Source organism: Bidens hawaiensis, unplaced genomic scaffold (assembly GCF_021521415.1).
Source record: "Bidens hawaiensis isolate Kalapana, Puna unplaced genomic scaffold, B.hawaiensis_p1.1 tig00028803_1, whole genome shotgun sequence".
Lineage (NCBI taxonomy): Eukaryota > Viridiplantae > Streptophyta > Magnoliopsida > Asterales > Asteraceae > Bidens > Bidens hawaiensis.
This window is the reverse complement of record NW_027505134.1, coordinates 111,706-135,343: the sequence shown is the minus strand read 5'-3', so window position 1 is coordinate 135,343 and position 23,638 is coordinate 111,706. Positions and strand designations below refer to the sequence as shown.

The 23,638-nt window shown below is 38.6% G+C and overlaps 1 long non-coding RNA gene across 1 annotated transcript; it reads left to right on the top strand.

The window, feature by feature from the left end:
• The first annotated feature begins 14,230 nt into the window (after positions 1 to 14,230).
• LOC143610971 (uncharacterized) lies at positions 14,231 to 17,598 on the top strand. The gene is made up of 2 exons (XR_013149686.1): positions 14,231 to 14,280; positions 17,514 to 17,598. It is a non-coding gene; the product is annotated as an uncharacterized LOC143610971 (long non-coding RNA).
• Positions 17,599 to 23,638: the final 6,040 nt, after the last annotated feature.

The window sequence follows — 23,638 nt, the reverse complement described above, 5'->3', positions numbered from 1 at the left end:
GTAATAGCTTCATCTTGTGTCTGCATCACATTGGTCATCAACAAAGCTCCTTGAATCGCATATTCTTGAATGATCTTTTGTGTAGTCTTCAACAAGATCTTGATCTGCATCTTATTGTATGATCCTGTAACATCCGTTTTCTTGTTTCGGTTAATAAAATAAAAAGATGAGTTATTATGAGTTGGGCTTCTGTTGGGTTAAGTAATATGGGTAATGGACTTGGGTTAATAAGGAAAGGAGTAAAAAACCATGAGCTTAAGGCCATGATCCATTATATAAATACCATAATTACCATTAATTAATTAATTCTCATCCATTCCATATACCACCCAAAACACACACTTAAGCTCTTTCTCTCATCCTCTAAACCGAAACCAAGAAGAAGATTCGATACCGACCCGAGGTAATGATAGTTTGATATTGTATGGACCCAAACCCGCTAGATTTAATCGCAAAACGACGAGCCGACACCCTTAAACCGTTAAAGTCACGAGATCCGGGTGGAATAGGGTATAAACCGATCAAAAGATGAGCTTAGGTGTCACCCTAGCTCAGATCTGGATCGAACGGGACGAAAAACGGTGAAAAATGATGGAAAATAACTGAGATCTCGCTTTTCCGGCGAAATCCCGGTTTTCCGGTGATGACGGCGCCGGAAAAGGTGTACGAGGATAACAAATGTTAGAGAATGTTTATAACATTCTCTGACCTAACCCTAGTTCGTTAGTAGAGACATAACGAATTAGCAAGCATTTCGCTACCATTCGTTAAGAAGAGATAACGAATTAGAAGCAGTTCGTTAAGCCATTCGTTAAGTAATTCGTTAACGGAGAACTGACGAATGAACCCCCAGTTCGTTATAGAAGCTAGTTCGTTATAAAAATCTAGTTCGTTATAGAAAATAGTTCGTTATAAAAAGCCATTTCGTTATAAAGGTCCATTCGTTAAGAAATAACGAAGGAGTTAATTCGTTAAAGAACTGGATGACGAACTGGATAACGAACTAAAGTTTGAAAGAATAACAAAAAGGTCCCTTGGCTTAAGATAAAATGGATTAATTACAAAGAAGCCCTCGAAATTTATGAGTTAGCAAATAAAATAATAATAAAGAATTCTAATAAAAAATGTGTTAAGACAGTTAATGTAAATAAAATTTTTCCAAGCTCAACCCCAGCCAGGGGCTCTGCCCCTTGGACCCTGCTAGGGCTGCCGTCCCTAGAACCCCGCTGCCAGGGGCGCTGCCCCCGGACCCTTGTTCGTTGAGGGTTATAATTAGTCAAGAAACGCGATATGGGTAGTGATAGTTAATTGATACGTGCAATTGTTATACAGTTAGTCGCGCACAGCTAAAGAAAGGAATAACCATTAACGGAGAACGTAACCGAGTTCAGGTGAGTTTCTAGCCCCATTTTCTTGTTATGTTTTCAGGGTTGTGTGCATAGTCAATGTGATTCGTTAATACACTTACCTTAAGTGGTAAGTGTATGCATGAATGATATATGTGATATATATTGTAATGTGAATGTGGATATTGCACGTATCGCCAAGAAAGGTAAGTGTCAGAATATGTAAATGCGTATGAATGAATAATAAAGCAGGGTATGTACGAAATAGTATGAATGTTAGTATAAAAGTATGGTAGAGCGAAGGTAGGGAACATACCCTAATAATACCTACGAATGTAGGGAACATACCCTAATAATATCCGCGAATGAAGGGAACAGACCCTAATAATATCTGCGAATGTAGGGAATAGACCCTATGAATATCTGCGAATGTAGGGAACAGACCCAAATAATATCTGCGAAGGTTATAGGACGAAATGTATGTATATATGAAACTATGAAAGTATGAGTATGAAGAAAGGTAAAAAACTAAGTATGTATATGTGTCTTCGGATGCGTCTGTATGTAATTATGTGAATGTATTGTATGTTACATGTATTAACTAGAACTCACTCAACGTAGCTGACTTTTAGCATGCACGCAGGTGAATAGAATGAAGCAGTTGGCTTGAGAGAATGACACATGGCAGGATTGAAAAGACTGGCATCCAAAGAAGTTTTGTCATTAAGTTTTAAATAAACTATTTATGTTATGTTTTTAAGACAAGTATCAAATGATGGTAATTAATGTTTGAAGTTTTATTTATTCCGCGAAAGTTTTAATTAACTCTGATATTTAAAACTGTGTTATTAGTAAATCCAAGACGGGGCCTTACAGATCCTTTGCTACAAGAACGAATAAACTAATGCTAACGGTTGTTGCTAAGGATTCGTTTTCAACACGGGTCCCTTAAAACAAATTCCGGGTCTCTACTAAAGAGTCTGGCTGTCTAACAGCCGAAAAAGTATTCCTCTCTATATGGTCCCTAATATATGGGTTCAAGTATTTTTCTCTTCTTTTGTTCTTAGCTTTAACCAATGCACAAAACCTTTATTTATACATGAACATTAGGATTCATGAAGAGGCTAACAATAAATTTTAGTTATGTACATGAATAGTAACTTACCTCTCATTATGGACATAATTAAGAAGATTTCACAAAATGTACATGATTAGTCTCACATTGATCTCACATTCATATTAGAATTTCCTACAATTAGTTTAACTTTAACTTCAATTGATCAAACATGAACAACTAAATGAATCATGTTCGTGTTTGTTCATTAAAAATGAGTGCATGTGTTCGTTTTATGAACGCATGTTAATAGTATTAACGAAAGTTCATAGAAACAAAGGGACATAAATGAATTTAGATGAAAGGACATAACTGAAAAAAAAAAACAACTAAAATTAAATGTGAACATCAATAAGACCTAAAAAGCTTAAATAAATAATAAACTAGATTAATTTAGTGGATCTCAAAAATTTAATCGAATATATAAATGAATAAACTTACAAATACTTATACCAACAAACGTAAATGAATATAAATGAACGAAGATAAACAAATGTTTGTGACCATAAATGAACAAACAAGACATGATCATGTCTACATAAAAATCTTATTCATTTTCCTATGTTTATTAAACAAACGAACTTCCTCGTAAATGAATGTTGGGTTCATTTACACAAGCTTGAGAAGATATACCTTTTTCACAACTTTGGCCTCTCCTTGTTTCTCTTCATGTGACACTTCATTTTTTAATTTTATATAAAATTATCATCATCATCATCATCATGGTACTCAATATATCCCGCCAATAGCAAAGCTATGGTAGGGTGTGAGGAGGGTAAGATGTAGACAGTCTTACCTCTATAAAAAATGTTTTTATTAATAATATAAGGGTCAAAACAGAGGTAAAAGATGCAACGTTAACAACAATGTTGATTAAAAAAGGTTTACAACAACTAATATCATAGAGAAGCTCTCACAAACTAGAGAGTCTTACTGACACGTTAAGCATCATTTCAGTTGGTGGGCACAATATTGATTAAAAATGGTTTACAATTCTAGAGAACTAATACGCATAATAAGCAAGTTGATAAGCATTTCATGTCAACGGACTATGGTAAGACTGTGTGTTGTCGATGAAGCCGGACTCCAAGTTCATCCAACAAAATTGTGTCATGCTGTTACACCCCGACCAAAGGCGACGGAACATGCCGAGGTGTAACGATTGCCCAAAAGCGCAATATTTAACAAACTCATTTCATTTCACAACATCGAAAATGTCACATAACAATATTCAAGAGATAGTCAATAAAAAATATAACAAATATAGCAAATCAAATATTGTTCATTTTTGCTAATAACTTAAAGGTCTTGACATTCGTTTTCGCCACAAGCATCGAATCAACCGAGATGTAAACCTGTAACATTTCATAAAATAAAGTTTGTCAACACAAAGGTTATTGAGCAATTCATAAGTTTGAGCAACAATAGTATATAGTAAGAAAAGCCACAAAACTAGTATACGAAACAATAAATAAGAGCTATAAACTTGGATAAAATAGTTATCGCTAACAAGTTAATGACACCCAACTATAAGGGGATGCAAAATAGTTTAAGATTTTATAGTTATCGTTATCTGCATTACTTTAATGACACCTTGCCATGAGGGGTTGCCAAATGGTTTAGGATTTATAGTTCCACCATCCAAAAGCGATAACACATAGACAAATAAGCATTAAACACCAAATCGAGCAATTATTCAAGTAAAGTATACAACAACGTTTGTGGTTTAACACCCAAGTATAAAACATTTAGTTTAGATAAGATGAAATGTCAAACCAAAACAAAAGATAGAAACCGGGGTATGAAGTTACTCATGTTCAAGTAATAAACTTGAAAGATTGATTATTTTGAGATTTGTCGGAACGACGAGTTTAACGTATGAAGCCTAAATAAAAGAAAGTGTTGGATTTAGAAAGGTTGTCTTGAAGATAAAATAATTGTTGCAAAAAAGTAAACAGATTGAGTTCAAGGTTTATAATGTAACTATTTAAGTATTTATAATAATAACCCTTTAAAAATGTAAGTTTGCTCGAAACCGGGTTAAAGTATCTATCCTTAATATTTACTTAACCTATGTTAAGTAATAAGGTGAGAAAATTCTAAATGCAAGTTTCTTTGGGACAAAAGATACTAAAACGGGTCTTTAACGAGTGTTCGGGTTGTTGGTTCTCTTGATAATTGGTCAAACACAAAGTCAACTTTCCAAAATAATGAATGTTATGAGATAACTCAATAAAACTTTATAAGACTTAACTAAGTATGTAGATCTATTGTTTTGGATCTAACAACGTACGTTAAGCGAGTATTCGGTTTTGTCGGTCCAAACTACATTGTGAGATCAAGTTGGATTCAACATTTCCAAGTACTTAAGAAAATAATTAAAATCATTTTGTAAACTATTTTTAGAGAAATATACAAGTCTTGATATCTAAAAACACACTTGTGTGTCTTAAGCGAGTAAAAATCAGATTGGTTTGTTTTCCATCTCACAATATGTTCCTTGATGGTTTTCACATGCCCATATATCATATAAATTAAAAATATTTAAGTTTTACAACTAAAAAGTTAACAACAAGTCTTTTAAGCAAAAGTTTCAGTTTGGTTCGGTTTCCATCTCCCAACGAGTTAATAGATTGATTCCACATGCTTAATATCAAAGACTTGTAAAAATGATTTTTGAAACTCAAATCTAACATTAAACATTTTTAAACAACTATTTTAACAAAACTAGTAAGCAAAAGTTCGGCTCACGGTTTGGACTATTTACAGTTAAACCGAGGTTAGTCTCTACAAACCCCCACCATGGAACTTCATAAATATGACAAACAAAATAAAAATAGCATAAGTTAAACAAGATTAATATGTGCAACAAGTTATATAAGTGTATATATATCAAGGACCACGAAAGACCTACATGAAGCCTTGCCTTACGAAGTCCGAAACTTAACCAACCGGAGTCGGATAATTAACTACCAAAGGTAACAAGGGATGTGTATTATATATATGTTGTACCACCATGGTCAAGTGTTAGTAATGTTAGATGAACAAGTTAGAATGAAATACTATGGTTAGTTTGACTTGAGAAGTCAAACCTTCAAGAATACATAAGAAATAACAACATTGAATCTATGGAGTTTTGAGAGAGTTTTTGGAAATGTAGCAAGTGTGAAAATGATGGAGATAGGTGTGTATATATAGGGTAAGGGTCAAAACTTATTTACAAGGTTCTCATTTATTTTTATATGAAAATAGGTTGGTCAAACAAACAAGTAAAGCACAAAACAACAAACAAAAAAATGAAATAGTGTACAGGAGTGTCTAGGCGCCGCGGGAGCTCCTCCTATCCCTCTAGTCGCACGGCGCGGCGTGCCTAGAGGGGGGGGGGGGCTGACCCAGCTCGTCTAGTGGTTCGTTTCGCGTCCGGAAATTCGTTTTTGATGTATTTTAGTCGTTTTAAGTCCGTTTTCGAATCTGTAAAAGTGGTTTTTCAAATTGAACAAATGGGAATGTTTTGGTAACATAAAAATCCAATATTTTATATATCATGAGTTTCGGTTTACAAAACGGGTCGGTTTACAACATAAAACAATGCATAAACGAATACAAACAAGACCCGAAATTGACGAATGTCACAGTATTCCCTACTTTAGGAAATTTCGTCGTGAAATTAAGATGAAGAGGACGATGCAAACAAATGTGGATACTTCTCTTTCATTGCGTCTTCTCTTTCCCAAGTAAATTCCGCGCCACGCCATGATTCCCATCGAACTTTGACTAACCGAATACGACTACGCTTGGTTTTCTCGTTGCTATCCATGATCTCAACGGGTCGTTCAACCATGATCATCGACTCATCGACATGTACTTCATCGAGAGGTATATGGAGATTACCCTCGGCTAGGCACTTTTTGAAATTCGAAACATGAAATGTTGGATGAACACCGACAAGTTCTTGCGGTAGTTCGAGTCGATACGCTACTTTCCCAACACGCTCAAGGATTTTGAAAGGACCAATGAAACGAGGAGCCAGCTTACCCTTCTTTCTGAAACGGACTACCCCCTTCCAAGGAGATACTTTTAGAAGGACAAGATCGTCAACATTAAATTCGATCGGTTTTCGCCGTTTGTTGGCGTAACTCTTTTGACGACTTCTAGCGGCTTGGAGGTTTTTACGGATTTGATCAATGACATCGGTGGCTTCTTGATCCATTTCGGGTCCTGTGATTTGAGCTTCACCAATTCCATTCCAACTAATCGGGGAACGACGTTTACGGCCGTAAAGAGCTTGAAATGGAGCCATTTCGATGCTAGAATGATAGCTATTTTTATAGGAGAACTCGATGAATGGAAGATGAGAATCCCAATTCCCACCGAAATCAAGAACACACGCTCGTAGCATATCCTCGAGTGTTTTGAGGATGATAAGCGGTGCTAAGATCGAGATGTGTTCCCAAAGCTTCTTGAAGTGAACGCCAAAAATGAGAGGTAAAACGGGCATCGCGATCGGAGATGTTAGTCAATGGTAAACCGTGTCGACACACAATTTCCCGAACATAGATTTGAGCAAGCTGCTCGACAGAACACTTCTCGCGGATCGGAATGAAATGAGCAGATTTAGTTAATCGATCGATGATCACCCAAATACTGTCGTTGCCTTTTTGGGTGTTGGGTAATTTGGTGATAAAGTCCATAGCAATGTCTTCCCATTTCCAAACGGGAATCGGTGGTTGCTCGAGTAGACCAAAAGGTCTTTGATGTTCGGCTTTGACTTTTGAGAAAGTAAGACATTTAGATACAAACAACGCTACGTCCATTTTCATACCCGACCACCAAAAGGTAGCACCAAGATCGAATACATCTTATCCGCACCGGGATGAATGGAATACCGCGAATTGTGAGCTTCGTCGAGTATACACGTATGAAGGTCATCGCGATCGGAACCCACAAACGATTGAGAAAGTACAAAAGACCATCTGGTTTAGTTTCGAGTTGAAGTTCGGCTCCACATGAAATTTCGTCGTACATGTTACCTTCTTCAACGGAAGTACGTTAAGCTTGAAAGATATGAATTTGAAGATCGGTTTGAACAATAACGCTTAGAAGCCAAAAAGATTTAACATTAACCTTTCGACTTAGGGCATCAGCGACAACATTCTCTTTACCGGGATGGTAGCGAATCTCGCAATCATAATCACTAAGTAATTCGGCCTATCGTCGTCGTCTGATGTTGAGATCTTTTTGGTCAAAAATATGTTGAAGGCTTTTATGATCGGTAAATACCACACATTTTGTACCATAAATGTAATGTCTCCAGATTCTGAGAGTGAAAACGACGGCACCAAGTTCAAGATCGTGAGTCGTGTAGTTCTTCTCGTTGACCTTTAGTTGTCTTGATGCGTATGCGATGACTTGACCTCGTTGCATGAGAACACAACCAAGGCCTTGATGGGATGCATCGCAAAATACAACAAAATCGTCGTTTCCATCGGGAAGGGTTAGCACGGGAGCATTGCAAAGCATGTTCTTGAGAGTACAAAAGGCTTCCTCTTGCTTCGAACCCCATTCGAATGGTTTCCCTTTATGGGTGAGAGAGGTAAGAGGTAAGGAGATCTTGGAAAAATTCTGAATGAAACGCCAATAATATCCGGCCAAACCGAGAAAGGATCAAATTTCCGTGGGAGTCGTTGGAGTTTTCCAATCCTTAACGGCCTCAATTTTAGCGGGATCAACATGAATACCTTTGTTGTTTACGATGTATCCTAAAAATTGAACTTCTTCGAGCCAAAATTCGCATTTGGAGAATTTGGCATAGAGTTGTTCGTTTCTAAGGAGCTCGAGAATGGAACGCAGATGATGTTCATGTTCGGCTTTGGGTTTGGAAAAGATGAGAATGTCATCAATAAAGACAATAACGAATTTATCAAGGAATGGTTTACAAACGCGGTTCATGAGGTCCATAAATACCACGGGTGCATTTTTTAACCCGAAGGGCATAACCAAAAATTTGAAATGTCCATATCGAGTACAAAAAGTGGTTTTAGGAATGTCTTCTTCGCGAACACGCAATTGATGATAACACGATCGAAGATCAATTTTAGAGAAACAAGTTACGCCTTGAAGTTGGTCGAATAGGTCGTTGATTCGTGGCAAGGGATAGCGATTTTTGATTGTTAGTTTGTTAAGTTCACGATAATCAATGCACATACGAAATGAACCATCCTTCTTTTTCACGAAGAGAACGGGAGCGCCCCAAGGAGAAGAGCTTGGACGAATGAAACCTTTATCGGAAAGTTCTTCGAGTTGGTTTGATAATTCTTGAATTTCCGACGGGGCTAGACGATAAGGAGTCTTGGCCACGAGCATCGCGCCGCACACAAGATCGATGTAGAATTCAATCGGACGAACGGGAGGAAGACCGGTGATATCATCGGGAAAGACATCAAGGAAATCATGAACAATGGAAATATCTTGGATTTTCCTTTCCTTTTTGTCCTTTTTCACCGAGAGAGCTAAAAACGGAACGTACTTTTGGCGTAAGTACTTTTGCGATTGAGTACACGACATGAGATTAAGCCTTCGAGGCGTTGCGTTGCCGAAGACCTTAAGAATTTTACCGTTGACAAGCAGAATACGAATGAATTTATCGAAACAAACGACTTCGGCACGGTGCAAAGATAACCACTACATTCCTACTATGACATCAAAACTTCCCATTTGCATCGGGATGAGATCGATAGAGAATTTATGATTGGAAATAATGAGAGAACAATCGCGGACGACGGAATTGATGGTAATGGAATTGCCATTGGCGACTTCAACAGAGAACGGTCGGGAAAGATAAGTTCTAGGCATCGCTAGTTTCGACTCAAATTTCAAAGATATAAAACTTCTATCGGCACCAGTATCAAATAAAATACAAGCCAAATGATAGTTCACCAAAAGCATACCGTTCATGACATCGTTCTCCACTTGAGCTTGATTTGCATTCATCATAAAATCTCTCCCTTGGTTGCCATGGTTCACTTGTGGTGCTTGTTGGGGAGGTGGAGGTGATGCTTGGATTGCTTGGATGGGTTGGATGATTGGTGCATTGAGTTGGGGGAGTTGGGGTTGATAGGTTTGGACTTGGTAGGCTTGGGTTTGGTAGTAAGGTATGGTCATGGTTTGGGCTTGGTTGGCAAAGGTTAGGCGTGGGCAATTGTTGCGGAAATGGTATGGATCGCTACAATTAAAGCAAGCTCGGGGTTGTTGGGGTTGGTTTTGTGGGTAGGGGGCATATTGGTTTTGGGCATTTTGGGGAAAGGTTCTTGGTGGATTTGGTTGGTTAGGTTGGGTTCGTTGGGTGGATCAACATGTGGTGTAGAGATGGCCAAGTCGGTTACAAATGGTACAATGGTGACATACATAGCGGGGCGTTTCCAACATAGGGTTTTCGGTTTTGTGGTGGAGCTTGGGTTTGTTGTTGTAGTTGAGGTTGGGTGACGGCATAGTTTCGGTAGTTGGTTTTGGGTTTCTTTTTGTTGTTGTTGTTGTTGTTGTTGTTGTGACAGGATGAGTTGAAGTAGTTGATGGCTTGAGGTGTGGGTTCAACCTTGGCTTGGGGAGAGGGCTCGACTTTGGTTTTCTTAATGGTGAGGGTACCCGCTTTCACGTGATTTTCCAACAACGCGCCGGCCAAAGTGATGGTATCCTCGAGGGTCACGGGTTTGCTACTCATAACAGAGTCCCGAATTTGCATGGGTAGACCCCCAATATATTTGTCAAGCTCACGCTCGGTCGGGGTAAGCAAGTGTGGGACATGGATGCTCAACTCGTGAAATCAGAGCGAGTAGGTGGCATTATCACCACTATCTTGTTTTAGGTTCCAAAATTCTTCCTTAAGCTTTTGGAGCTCGTGTTTGGGACAAAATTTCTCCATCATAAGCGCCTTGAGATCGGCCCATGGAAGAGCCATAGTCGTATCCGAACCTTGGAGGTGCATAACACTACCCCACCATGCTAGAGCGGTTTTCTTAAACATGCTTGAAGCAAAATTTGTCTTTTTCGCTTCGGGGCATTCGCTATGTCGGAACACACTCTTAATTGATTCGAACCATTGCAACAAAGTAGTCGCACAATTGGTTCCAAAGAACTCGGACAGGTTAGTACTAGTAAATTGCTTAAACAGGTAGAATGCGGGTTTGGGTTCAATGGGTGCGGGTAGGGTAGCTTGGATTTGGGTTATAAGTTCGGGAATCACAGTGGCCATTTGTTTGGCGACGAGAGCGGCCATACATCGGGTGGAGTTCTTACGCGGTTGGCGTCTTAGCGAAGGCATGCTAAAATTTATAAAGAAAATGGGATAAGTTTTGGGTAAAAAGAAATGAATATAAGAGTGTATAAAATAAAATAAAATAAAATATCATTTTTTTATTGTGAATCCTAGAGTTAGTATGGAGAAGATGTTAGTGTTAGGTAAAATATAAAACTTTGTATATAAATAACAAAACCGTAAACAAAACGTAAATGATTTTGAGATGGTTAAAGCTTGAAAATTTTTGAGATTTTGAGATTTATAGAGTCGGAAAATCGTGCATGAATCACCATGACTTGATATTCCAACACTAAAAAGTTTATAAAACACCATGTTGGAGTCTAAACATGTGCACGAACCACCGTGACTTTTTCATGTTTTAGACTCAAATAACAATAATAACACAATAAATCGAGATACAACGTCATGTCAAAACACTAGTCCACGAATCACCGTAGTTCTATTGTTTTAACACCGAAAATTTGGATGGCGACCGGAACGCTCGCATTCGACTACTTAAATAATTGACATATATAACATGATTTGTGGCCTAGAAAACGAGCACTATAACTCAACCATCCCAGGTAAGTAAATCACCTTCGATCCTTGGAATCCTTTTATCAAATGGTCATTTTATAATGTCTCGTTTTCTATGATGGCTACAAACCCGATATAAACGCAACCTTTAAGGGATTTAAAACAACGGGATCCAAGTTAATCTTGTAATCCATAAAACACAATAAAAATATACTTTTTTTGCGTTTTAAGGTAAGGATACCTTGGAAATTCTATGAAAGTGTGTGTATGTGAACATTTAGGATATTGGTGAATTTTAAACCAGTTTATAAATAAACATGCGATATGAACAATGAAATAGAGTAAACACGTATGAACACACGTATAGGACCCTAAGCATAACAATTGTAGGTCGTTACATCTAACCACATATGAACACACGTTTATAAATGAATGTTGGGTTCATTTACACATGTTTGAGAAGATATACTTTTTTCATAACTTTGGCCTCTCCTTGTTTCTCTTCATGTGACACTCCATTTTTAAATTTTATATAAAATCATCATCATCATCATCGTACTCAATATATCCCGCCAATAGCAAAGCTATGGTAGGGTCTGAGGAGGGTAAGATGTAGACATCCTTACCTCTATATTAAATGTTTTTATTAATAATATAAGGGTCAAAACAGAGGTAAAAGATGCAACGTTAACAACAATATTGATTAAAAAAGGTTTACAACACGTAGTATCATAGAGAAGCGCTCACAAACTAGAGAGTCTTATTGACATGTTAAGCATCATTTCAGTTGGTGGGCACAATATTGATTAAAAATGGTTTGCAATTCTAGACAACTAATACGCATAATAAGCAAGTCGATAAGCATTTCATGTCAACGGACTGTGGTAAGACTGTGTGTTGTCGATGAGGCCGGACTCCAAGTTCATCCTACAAAATTGTGTCATGCTGTCACACCCCGACCAAAGGCGGCTAAACATGCCGAGATGTAACGATTACCCATAAGCGCATGACACTAATTAAAGCAACAATATGTAAGGCCCCGTTACCGGTGCCCTACTTTGGACGTTGGATTTACTCATCACATAGTTCTAATCATCAGAGTTAATAAAAACATACGCGGAATATTAAAACTTTCATAACATTACAATAATAGGTCATAACATGTCTTAAAACATTCACCTTGTCTTTCAAAATCAAAACATAACATATCAAGTCTTCAGATGCCAGACTCTTATTCTTCTGCCATGTGCCCCGCTCAAGCCAGCTGCCTCATTCTACTCACCTGCGTGCATACTAAAATTCAGCTACGCTGAGTGAGTTCTAGTTAATCTGGTAACATACAATACGTCCTTACACATTCATATACACGTACCCGAAAGTACATATACATACATAGTTCTTTACTTTCCTTCATACGTTCATACTACCATACCTTCTTTCTTTCCTTTAATACATACACATATACATATACCTCGTCCTAGAACATTCGCAGATATTATTAGGGTCTGTTCCCTACATTCGCGGATATTATTAGGGTCCGTTCCCTACATTCGCGGATATTATTAGGGTCCGTTCCCTACATTCGCGGATATTATTGGAGTCTGTACCCTACATTCGCGGATATTATTAGGGTCTGTTCCCTTTCTAACCATACCTTCCATACCTTTCTATACATTCTTAATTATAGCTTCCTTAGCACATACATCATTTGTATAACATACATATACATATCAATCATATCTTTAAACTATCCCTTGACGTTACACACAATATCCGAAGATCGTTCATGCATCATCAAGCATTCATTCATACATAAATCATATATGACATACACTTACCATTTAAGGTAAGTGTATTAACTAATCACATCGAGTATGCACACAGCCCCGAAAACATAACAAGGAAGTGAGGCTAGAAACTCACCTGAATGCGGTTACGTTCAGCGTTTATGGTAATCCCCTTCTTGAGCTGTGCACGACTAACTGTATACCAATTACACGTATCAATTATCTATCACTACACATATCACGTCTCTAGTCTAATTATAACCCTCAACGGACGGGGGTCCAGGGGGCAGCGCCCCTGGCAGTGGGGTCTAGGGGCGGCAGCCCCTAGTAGGGTCCAAGGGTAACGAATCAATGGTTCGTCCTCTGATTCGTTAACTTATCATAACGAATTGGGCAAGTAACGAATCACTTGATTCATTATCATTCCATGGCGAACTAGTGGGTAACGAATCACTTGATTCGTTATCTTAGCATGACGAACTGGGTGATCTAATTCGTTATTTTGTCTTAACGAATGGTTGAACTAATTCGCTATCTGGACATAACGAATGGATTGGCTAATTCGTTATCTTATCATAACAAGCTGCATCTAATCATAATGAACTGCATCCATCTTATCCAGACTTTGACTCAGGGTCAAAGTCAAAATTGCCAAGAACACGAAATGGTCAACAGTTACCAAGTATGCAATTAAACCTTCGTTCCTTAACTAAATAACACGATTTAGGTATCAATGGATTCAAAATCCAAGCGCCTACAAACCCTAACCCTTTGTTCGTCCAGTATTCACGTTTAAGGGGTGCTATTTAGTCATATATGTTACGGGTTCTTCACACTAACAATTAACCTATCAACTATGCTATCAATAGCGGCACTATAGCGGTGATATAGCGGTGCTATAGCGGTTAGCGGCCTGGTCGTACAATAGCGTTCAAAATAGCGGTCAAAATAGCGAAACCGCTATTTTCGGCGCTATTTACCGCTATTTTGACGTTTTTTGATTTCCGATATGTCAGTGTTCTCGGTGAGATTATCGGTGAGATATTTTTGACCCAATATGTTAAATTCTTTGGCCCAAACAGTTACCTTTTTAGCCCATAGCCCAACTCCTTTTTATTAAACCTAAATCTGGTTAAAGACATCGACGACAGTGACCAGATCTTGTTTCTTTTTCCAGCGGCGCTACTGATGCTCTCAACCAAGGTTAGTTTTTTAATATCATACTATTATTGATTTCATTGTTTATTACTTTATTGTTCATCATTTTTAATCAAATTAGATTCTTGTTTCTTCTATTCTTCTAATCCGTGAAGATTTTTCAAGTCAATTAGTACTTTGTTAGTTATTTTTTTTGTTAATTATTTAGTTTGTTAGTTGTTAATTGTTCTTCAGCCGTGGGGTTTTTTTTTGTTAATTAGTTAGTTTCTTCTAATCTTCTAATCCGTGGAGGTTCTTCAGCCGCTACTGTTGATTAGTTATTTTTTTTGTTAATTGTTAGTTTGTTAGTTGTTACTCAAATAGTCAATTAGTACTTTGTTAATTAGTTATGAGTTTGTAAAACTGATTATTATCATATTATGAACGAATCTTGAAGTTTGAACATTTATTCCCAGATTTGATAATGGATGGTTCTTCAAGTCAAAATCCATCTTCACATGCATATGTAACCCCTCAAAACACTAATACTTCATCTGAACCAACACCAGCTTCAACACAACATGTTTGAATAGAGATATGGCATGGGAATGGGGAGAGTGTAGAGATCCTTTGAAAAACAAGCTGTCTGGTGCAAATTGTGCTTTCATAAGATGAATGGAGGAATCACACGACTCAAGCAACATCTTACTCATACCGGAGGACAAGTCAGAGGTTGTACCAAAGTGACTCTGGATATCCAGAAGAGATTCATGGAATCAATGAGAGAAAAAGCAAAAGTACAACTAGAAAAGAAAAGAAATTTGGAGATTCTTAGATCAAACTCGATTGATCTTGCCGATGAAGATGAGGAAGATCAATATGATGAACAAGATGTTGGTCTAAAAGAACATGTTGCAAAGAAAAAGAAATTTGTGGGTGCTAGCAACGTGCGAGGTCCTATGGATGCCATGTTTAAAACTGATCTTGGGAAAACAAAGCAAACTACAATTGATAGAAATAATCCAATAAAAAAACGTTAGAGACAAATGCTTGGGACGCGAGTTCAGATTGGGCTTATGCGATTAATTTACCCTTTAATGCCGTACGTGACGAAAGTTTTCCAATTATGCTCAATGCCATTGGGGAATATGGAAGAGGTATTTAAATGTAATTAAGATTTACTAATAGTTTCTTTAATTTGATTGTTATTTAATTTAATTACTTAATTTTGTTACTTTATGTTAGGTTTGCCACCTCCATCTTATCACAACATGCGTGTCACACTGCTGAATAAGCGAGTAGAAAAATCAAAAACGTTCGTGGATTCATTCCGGCCATATTGGGAAGAATATGGATGTAGCATTATGTCCGATTTTTGGACAGACGGAAAAGGAAGGTGTTTGATAAATTTCTTAGTCAATTGTCCACTTGGAACAATATTTTTGAAATCACTTGATGCATCGGAGCATGTGAAGAATGCTGAATTAATCGTGGGGATGATAAATGAGGTGATATAAGATGTTGGAGAGGCGAATATTGTGCAGGTAGCTTTACTTTTCTAGTTTTCTAAAGATGTTATATTATTTGATATATTTACTAAGTGTTCTTTATATTACTTAAGCTCTTTATTGTTTTCTATAGTTCATTACAGATAACGGGTCAAACTTTAAAGCTGCCGGAAAGATTTTAGAACAACAACAACCTAAGATGTTTTGGACTCCTTGTGCCGCACATTGTGTGAATCTCATGATTCAAGATATTTCTGAGCAAATTCCAAAGATAAAGAGTACTCTAGCTGATGCAAGAGCAATTGTGGTTTACATTTACAACCATGGAAGGATTCTTAACATGATGAGAAGGTTGACCAAAAACAAGGAGCTGCATCGGTCTTGTGTAACTCAGTTTGCAACTCAGTTTTATACCATTCGGAGTATCCATAAGAATCGACATCATATTCAAGTATTGTTTGTTTCTGAAGAATGGTGGAAAAGTGACTTCGCAAAGAGGCCGCCTGGAAAGAGAGTTGAGCGAATAGTTGCAAAAACGGAGTTTTGGGACAACATACTCCTATCTTGTAAGTGCTTGCTCCTTTGGTGGATGTGGTCAGATTGGTTGATACAGAAGAGAAGCCAAGTATGGGTTACATCTATGATGCAGTGGATAGAGCGAAGGAGCAAATCAAGAAAAATGTTACTGATGTAAGGCTTGTAACCAAACTTTTGGGTATGATTCAATCAAGATGGTCTGGCCAACTTCATCACCCTTTACATGCAGGTATTGATGATTCAACTTTACATTTATTAGTTTAAATTAATATTAATATAATCATTTACTCATTTAGTTTTATTTTCAATTCTTTAATATTGAATGTGTAGCTGGATGTTACCTGAACCCTGCCATTTTTTACGGGGATAAGGCGAAGGATATAAATAAGAATAGTGACATTTTGACAGGACTTTATGTTGCTATTGACCGTCTCGTGCCAAATGAAGATGAGAATGATAAAGTGAGGCAAGATTTAAATTTATACATTGATTCAATTGGGCAATTTGGATCTTCAGCTGCCATAAGGGGTAGAACGAAAGTCGCACCATGTAAGTAAATTTTTATAATAACAAATTAATATGTTTTTAAGAATAATTTATTATTAAAATATTAAACCAATCGAGTTGTTTATAAAATGTAGATATATGGTGGCGCACTTATGGGATCGACACACCTTTGCTCCAAACATTTGCTATGAGGGTCCTCAGTCAAACTTGTAGTGCTTCACCTTGTGAACGCAATTGGAGTACATTTGACAATGTAAGCTCATTTTACCAAAGGTTTTTATAAATTATATAATGTAGTTCTATTAAATTTAAATTATTAACCTCATTAAGTAATTGTTTATCCTTTATGTTCAGTTACATACAAAGAAAAGAAATTGTCTTTTGCATAGTAAACTCAATGACCTTGTATATGTTCAATACAACACAAGGTTATACAGGCGCCACATATTATTAAAAGAGAACAAATCTTTGGATCCTATTCTGTTGAGGGATGTGGTGGAAAACAATGATTGGGTTACACCAACAGAAGAAGAGTTTCAAGAGTTTGTTGATGGTACAGATGGTCTTCTTTGGTCGGTTGCGAGAGAGGCAATGGGAGAAAACGAAGAATTTGGGGCACTTACTAGGAGCAAAGAGAACGCTATAGAGATGATGGTGATGCTACAGTTGAAGTGGACGATCTTGAACAACGATTGGAGGATTTGGTTGATGTGGACTCGGAGGATGATTTCGTGGCTTTCGATTAAGTGATTAAATCATGTCTTAAATTAAAAATATTGTTACTTTGTGTTTTGAACTATTGACTTTTATGATTTTGGTATTATTGTATTAAGACTTAAGTAATATTATTAGATAACTTTCGGTGTTATATATATATATATATATATATATATATATATATATATCCCACCGCAATAACCGATATCTCAGATATCGGTCATTGACTGATATCCGCTATTTTTCGGCATTAACTGCATAGCCTATCAAATTGTAATCATTTTTAGTAAGTTTAGCTTCGTTGGATTCGTTTTTACCATACTAACACAGATCTATGATTTCTAAACGATTCCGAACCTATATGAACAAGCTCTCGATATAAATGTACCTTAAACGAGCCAAACTACGAACACGGTTAAGCCTTGATGTTGTTTTGGTCCGTCATGACGTTCGAGCACCAACAAGCTCGGGTTCTCGCCTTCGGTTCTTGGTTCGGGTTTGTGTGTGTTTTTCAAGGTGTAGGCTATGGTGTAGAGATGTATAGAAATGGAAAGGTTTAGGGTTTAAGGGGTATTTATACTCCCTTAAGCCCATGGACCTAAGGCCCATTCCATTTCTTATTTCATCTTCTAAAGTCCAAGCCCACCTTCTACTAGTTTATTTATTTAAACCGACACACAACACATTATAAAATAAACGAAATTTATTTTATTAATTCTTATCAAAAGTAGGATGTTACAAGTCTTCCCTCATTAAAGAGGTTTCGTCCCCGAAACCTAACTATTACATAAACAATTTTGGGAAAAACTTGCGCATCTCATCCTCAGCTTCCCAAGTAGCATCTGAACCCTTGCGATGCTTCCAAATCACTTTCACTAAAGGTATAACCTTGTGACGAAGCTGCTTCTCCTTGCGGTCGACTATCTCGATCGGTTGTTCAATATAGTTCAACTGTTCATCAACCTCAATGTCCATTAATGGCACATGGGACGTGTCATCAGCTAGGTATTTCCTTAGGTGAGAAACATGGAAGGTTGAGTGAATTCCTTCTAACTCTTCGGGCAAATCCAGCTTATAAGCCACTTCACCCACACGACCTATAATTTCAAACGGTCCAATGTATCTAGGACTTAACTTTCCTCTTTTTCTGAAGCGAATAATTCCTTTCCAAGGCGAGACCTTGAGCATCACATTGTCACCAACGTTAAACTCAATCGGCCGTCGCCGCTTGTCAGCATACGACTTCTGTCTTTCGTGAGCAGCTTTCATTCTTGCCTTAATCTGATCGAACTTTGAAGAAGTTTCTTGCACAACTTCTAAACTTCCCATCTCTTTCTGACCAATTTCTCCCCAACACACGGGGGTTCTAAAACGTCTACCGTAAAGAATTTCGAATGGCGGCATTCCAATACTTGAATGGTAGCTGTTGTTATAGGAGAACTCTGCCAGGTGCAGGTGATTATCCCAACTTCCTCCAAAGTCTAAAACACAAGCACGTAGCATATCCTCAAGGGTTTGGATCGTTCTTTCAGATTGTCCATCTGTTTGAGGATGATATGCCGTACTGATGTTCAATCTCGTTCCCATAGCTTCATGGAACTTCTTCCATAACCTCGAAGTAAACCGAGTATCTCTATCGGACACGATCGATAATGGTACTCCATGCTTAGATACAACCTCTTTTATGAGAAGGCTTGCTAACGTTTCTGACGCGATAGCCTCTTGTATAGGCAGAAAGTGAGCACTTTTGGTCAAACGGTCCACAATCACCCTGATGGTATCATGATGCTTAGCTGTACGAGGTAGCTTGGTTATGAAATCCATGGTGATGTGTTCCCATTTCCATTCAGGTATCTCAAGCGGTTGCATCTTCCCATAAGGCTTCTGGTTCTCTGCTTTGACTTGTAAACAAGTTAAGCACTTACTGACATAATCTACTACATCATTCTTCATGGATGAATCGAATACCTTGACTTATGAGCTTCATCTAAGATTCGACCTCTGAGATCTCCATGGCGTGGAATCCACATACGGTCAAACCTAGTCTTAACACCGTGAGTGTTTTCTATCAGCTCGTCTTGTTGACCGAAAATCCTTTCCTTCTTCACTAGCCCTTCATCTACCAACACTTATGACTGTGCCTTGATGATTTCTTCAAAAAGACTTGAGTTCATAATCAACTGGTATGACTTCACTGTTGCAAGGACTTCCTCATTCTTACGACTTAGCGCGTCGGCGACCACGTTTGCTTTACCAGGATAGTTTTTAATGTCGCAGTCTTAATCCTTAATCAAATCCAGCCATCTTCTCTGTCTCATGTTCAATTCTTTCTGCTTGAAGAAGTACTTTATACTTTTATGATCTGTATAGACAGTACACTTAGTACCGTATAGATAATGTCTCCATATCTTAAGAGCATGCACTACTGCTGCTAGCTCTAGGTCATGCGTCGGATAAGTACTCTAATGGACTTTCAACTGTCTAGACGCATAAGCTATCACCTTCCCTCGTTGCATCAGCACGCAACCTAACCCACGATGCGAAGCATCAGTACAAACAACCAAATCCTCGTCACCCTCGGGTAAAGCAAGGATTGGAGCTTGCATGAGTCTACTTGAAACTTACCCCAACTGAATACTATCAACTTTCGGGTCATACCGGTTAACGGTGCGGCTATCTTGGAGAAACCTTCGATGAATCTCCTATAGTAGCCAACTAACCCTAGGAAGCTTCGTATATCAGTTGGATTCTATGGAGTCTTCCAATTTGTTATTGCCTCAATCTTAGCTGGGTCCACGGTAATCCCTTCAGGATTGATCACGTGACCTAGAAACCGCATTTCTCGCAACCATAACACGCATTTCGAAAACTTAGCATACAACTTCTCTTCCTTCAGAACTTCCAATACTTCTCTCAGATGCTCAGTATGATCAGACTCACTCTTTGAATAAACCAATATATCGTCGATGAAGATAATAACTGACTTATCCAACATTGGCCGACACACCCTATTCATCATGTCCATAAATGCTGCAGGAGCATTTGTTAGACCGAATGACATCACGAGGAACTCGTAGTGTCCGTAACGCGTCCGGAATGCTGTCTTAGGGATGTCTGCATCTTTCACCTTCAACTGATGATAGCCTGATCTAATATCTATTCGTGAGAACCAACTTGAACCTTGCAGTTGGTCAAACAGATCATCAATCCTTGGCAAAGGATATCTATTCTTTACCGTAAGCTTATTCAATTTGCGATAGTCTATGCACATTCTCATACTTCCATCCTTCTTCTTCACAAACAACACCAGTGCGCCCCACGGGGAAACAAATGGTCTTATGAAACCCTTTTCGAGGAGTTCTTGCAGTTGGGACATCAGTTCTTTCATCTCGGACGGTGCTATATGGTAAGGTGCTTTCGCGACGGGTTGGGCTCCTGGTACTAAATCTATCTGGAATTCTATTTCTCGCTCCGGTGGCAGCCCCAGAAGATCCTCAGGGAATACTTCTGGGTAGTCGCGCATGATACGAACATCTTTCATTTCTTTTGTCTCGGCCGTAGCGTTGACAACATACGCTAGGTAGGCACCGCACCCTCGCCTTAACAAACCCTTGGCTTTTATCATCGAAATGACATTAAGCCCTGAACTTTCCTTATCACCTTAAACCGTCACCGCACTACCATCCAAGGACTTTAACCTTATTATCCTACTCTTGCACTCTATCTGAGCTTCATACTCAGACAACCAATCCATTCCCAAAACTACATCGAACCCTCCTAAGGTCATAACATACAAAGTAACAGGGAACTCATGTCCCTCTAACTCTATCTTACAGTCCTTAACCATTCTTGTTATTTTAACCGAGGTATCACTAGCAGTTTCTACTATAAAAGTTTCAGACACTCGGCAACATTTCATTTTAGCTAATTTACTAAATGGCGTAGCTACGAAACTTTTGTTCGCACCTAAATCAAACAATACTGAAGCGGATATATCGTTTACAAGAAACGTACCTGTCACGACATTTGGAATTTGCTTGGCTTGCTCTTGAGTCAGCATGTAGGCTCTAGTTCTTGGTCTAGCCTGATCAGCATCCTTCTTTTCACCTCCTCCAGTTTCACCTCCCGTGCAAGCCCTCGCTAGGTGGCCGGTCTGACCGCACCTATAACACGCTGGCTTTGCATGGCAATATTGAGAAAAATGCCCCACCTTCCCACACTTATAACATGCATTTGACCCTAACCGGAATTCCCCACCATGGGATTTCCCACACTTATGGCACACATCAGAACCAGTGCCCCACTTGCACTATCTACCGTGCATCTTATCGCAAGTCATGCACGACTTCTTTTCCCACACCTTCTGTTTCTTGTCTTTGGAGTTCCATAACTGAGTACCGGGTCACTTAGCATGATTGACCCACTTCTTATCTTTCTTCTCTTCTTCCACCACAACATCATCCGCAGCCAGGTCTGCATAAACCATCTCTGCGAGCTTGACGGCAGAGTCAAAGGTAGCAGGTTTACTCGTCCTGACTAGCGTGCAGACTCTCTGTGGCAATCCCCTCAAATACCACTTGATCCTTTTAGCCTCAGTGTTAACCATGTCAGGCACCAACCTAGAAATTCGGTTAAATTTGGTGGTATACTCACGATGTGTCATCGTTCCAGCTTTCAAGTTCAGAAACTTCATCTCCGCCCTCTCAACCTCGGCGTCAGCACAGAACCTCTTCATCACTAACTCTTGCAGATCCTCCTACCTTAGAGCTTTAATCTCGTCCCGGGTCTTCCTCTGTTCCACACTTTCCCACCAATACATAGCTTCTTCACTGAAAGACTGAGTAGCGTAACCCACAGCTTGGTCGGGACGGCACTCACTAATACGGATAATTTTATCAAAGGCGGTTATCCACTAAAGTGTAGCGATTGCGTCTCCCAAACCAGTCAGCTTTGGCTGGTCACAACCCTTGAAGGACTTATAGTTGCACCCACCTTGGCCCCTCTTTCTAGCATCAACCTTCACAGACCTTACCACACTCGAAACCTCCCTCTCTCCTCCATCATCTTTCCTACCACCTCCTCCCGCTCCCTCAGCTTTTCTTTCATGGCCTCCAGCAACCCCTCCGGATTCATGTTTTTCACAACCGTGGCTACTGCTTGGACAATAGCTGCTTGGATTAAGGGATCAAGCTGAACCCCTTCATTGTTGTTAAGGTTTCCTCCAGCTGCGCTTCTTTCTTCTTCTGTGTTGGAAGCTGCTTCAACCGAAGGTTGTTGGACACGACGAGGCCTGCGACGACGTCCAGTGCGACCTCCAGCTCCCACATTTCCTCCCATTCCAGCCATTGTATTATAAAAGGGAAAACACAAACGTCATCACTCAATGAACTATTTAGTACAAGGATAGTAAGGCTAATAGGTAATAACAGTGGCCAGCTGTGATTAGCTGATCACGTTACTTTCTGTGTCCTATACACTCCCTCTTATGAGTCTATTTGTGCTGGTTCTACTCTAAACAGTTAATCAATCGAACAATCAATTAATCATATCCCTAACATTCACATATCCTTTCTTTAGAAATTAAACTAACATTAACTTACATATTTAACCATACACTTTACCTTTACTAAGCTTGCTTGAGTGACGCATGGCTATCTTGAACTGGCATCGTCTTTCTTTTGTTACTTTAATCCCATTCTCTATTCGAGTCTAAGCATTTAGGATGCTTAAATCTCTCGAACTTTGCTCTGATACCAACTTGTAAGGCCCCGTTACCGGTGCCCTACTTTGGACGTTGGATTTACTAATCAACATAGTTCTAATCATCAAAGTTAATAAAAACATACGCGGAATATTAAAACTTTCATAACATTACAATAATAGGTCATAACATGTCTTAAAACATTCATCTTGTCTTTCAAAATCAAAACATAACATATCAAGTCTTCAGATGCCAGACTCTTATTATGCTTCCATGTGCCCCGCTCAAGCCAGCTGCCTTATTCCACTCACCTGCATGCATACTAAAAGTCAGCTACGCTGAGCGAGTTCTAGTTAATCAGTTAACATACAATACGTCCTTACACATTCATATACATGTACCAAAAGTACATATACATACATAGTTCTTTACCTTCCTTCATACGTTTATACTA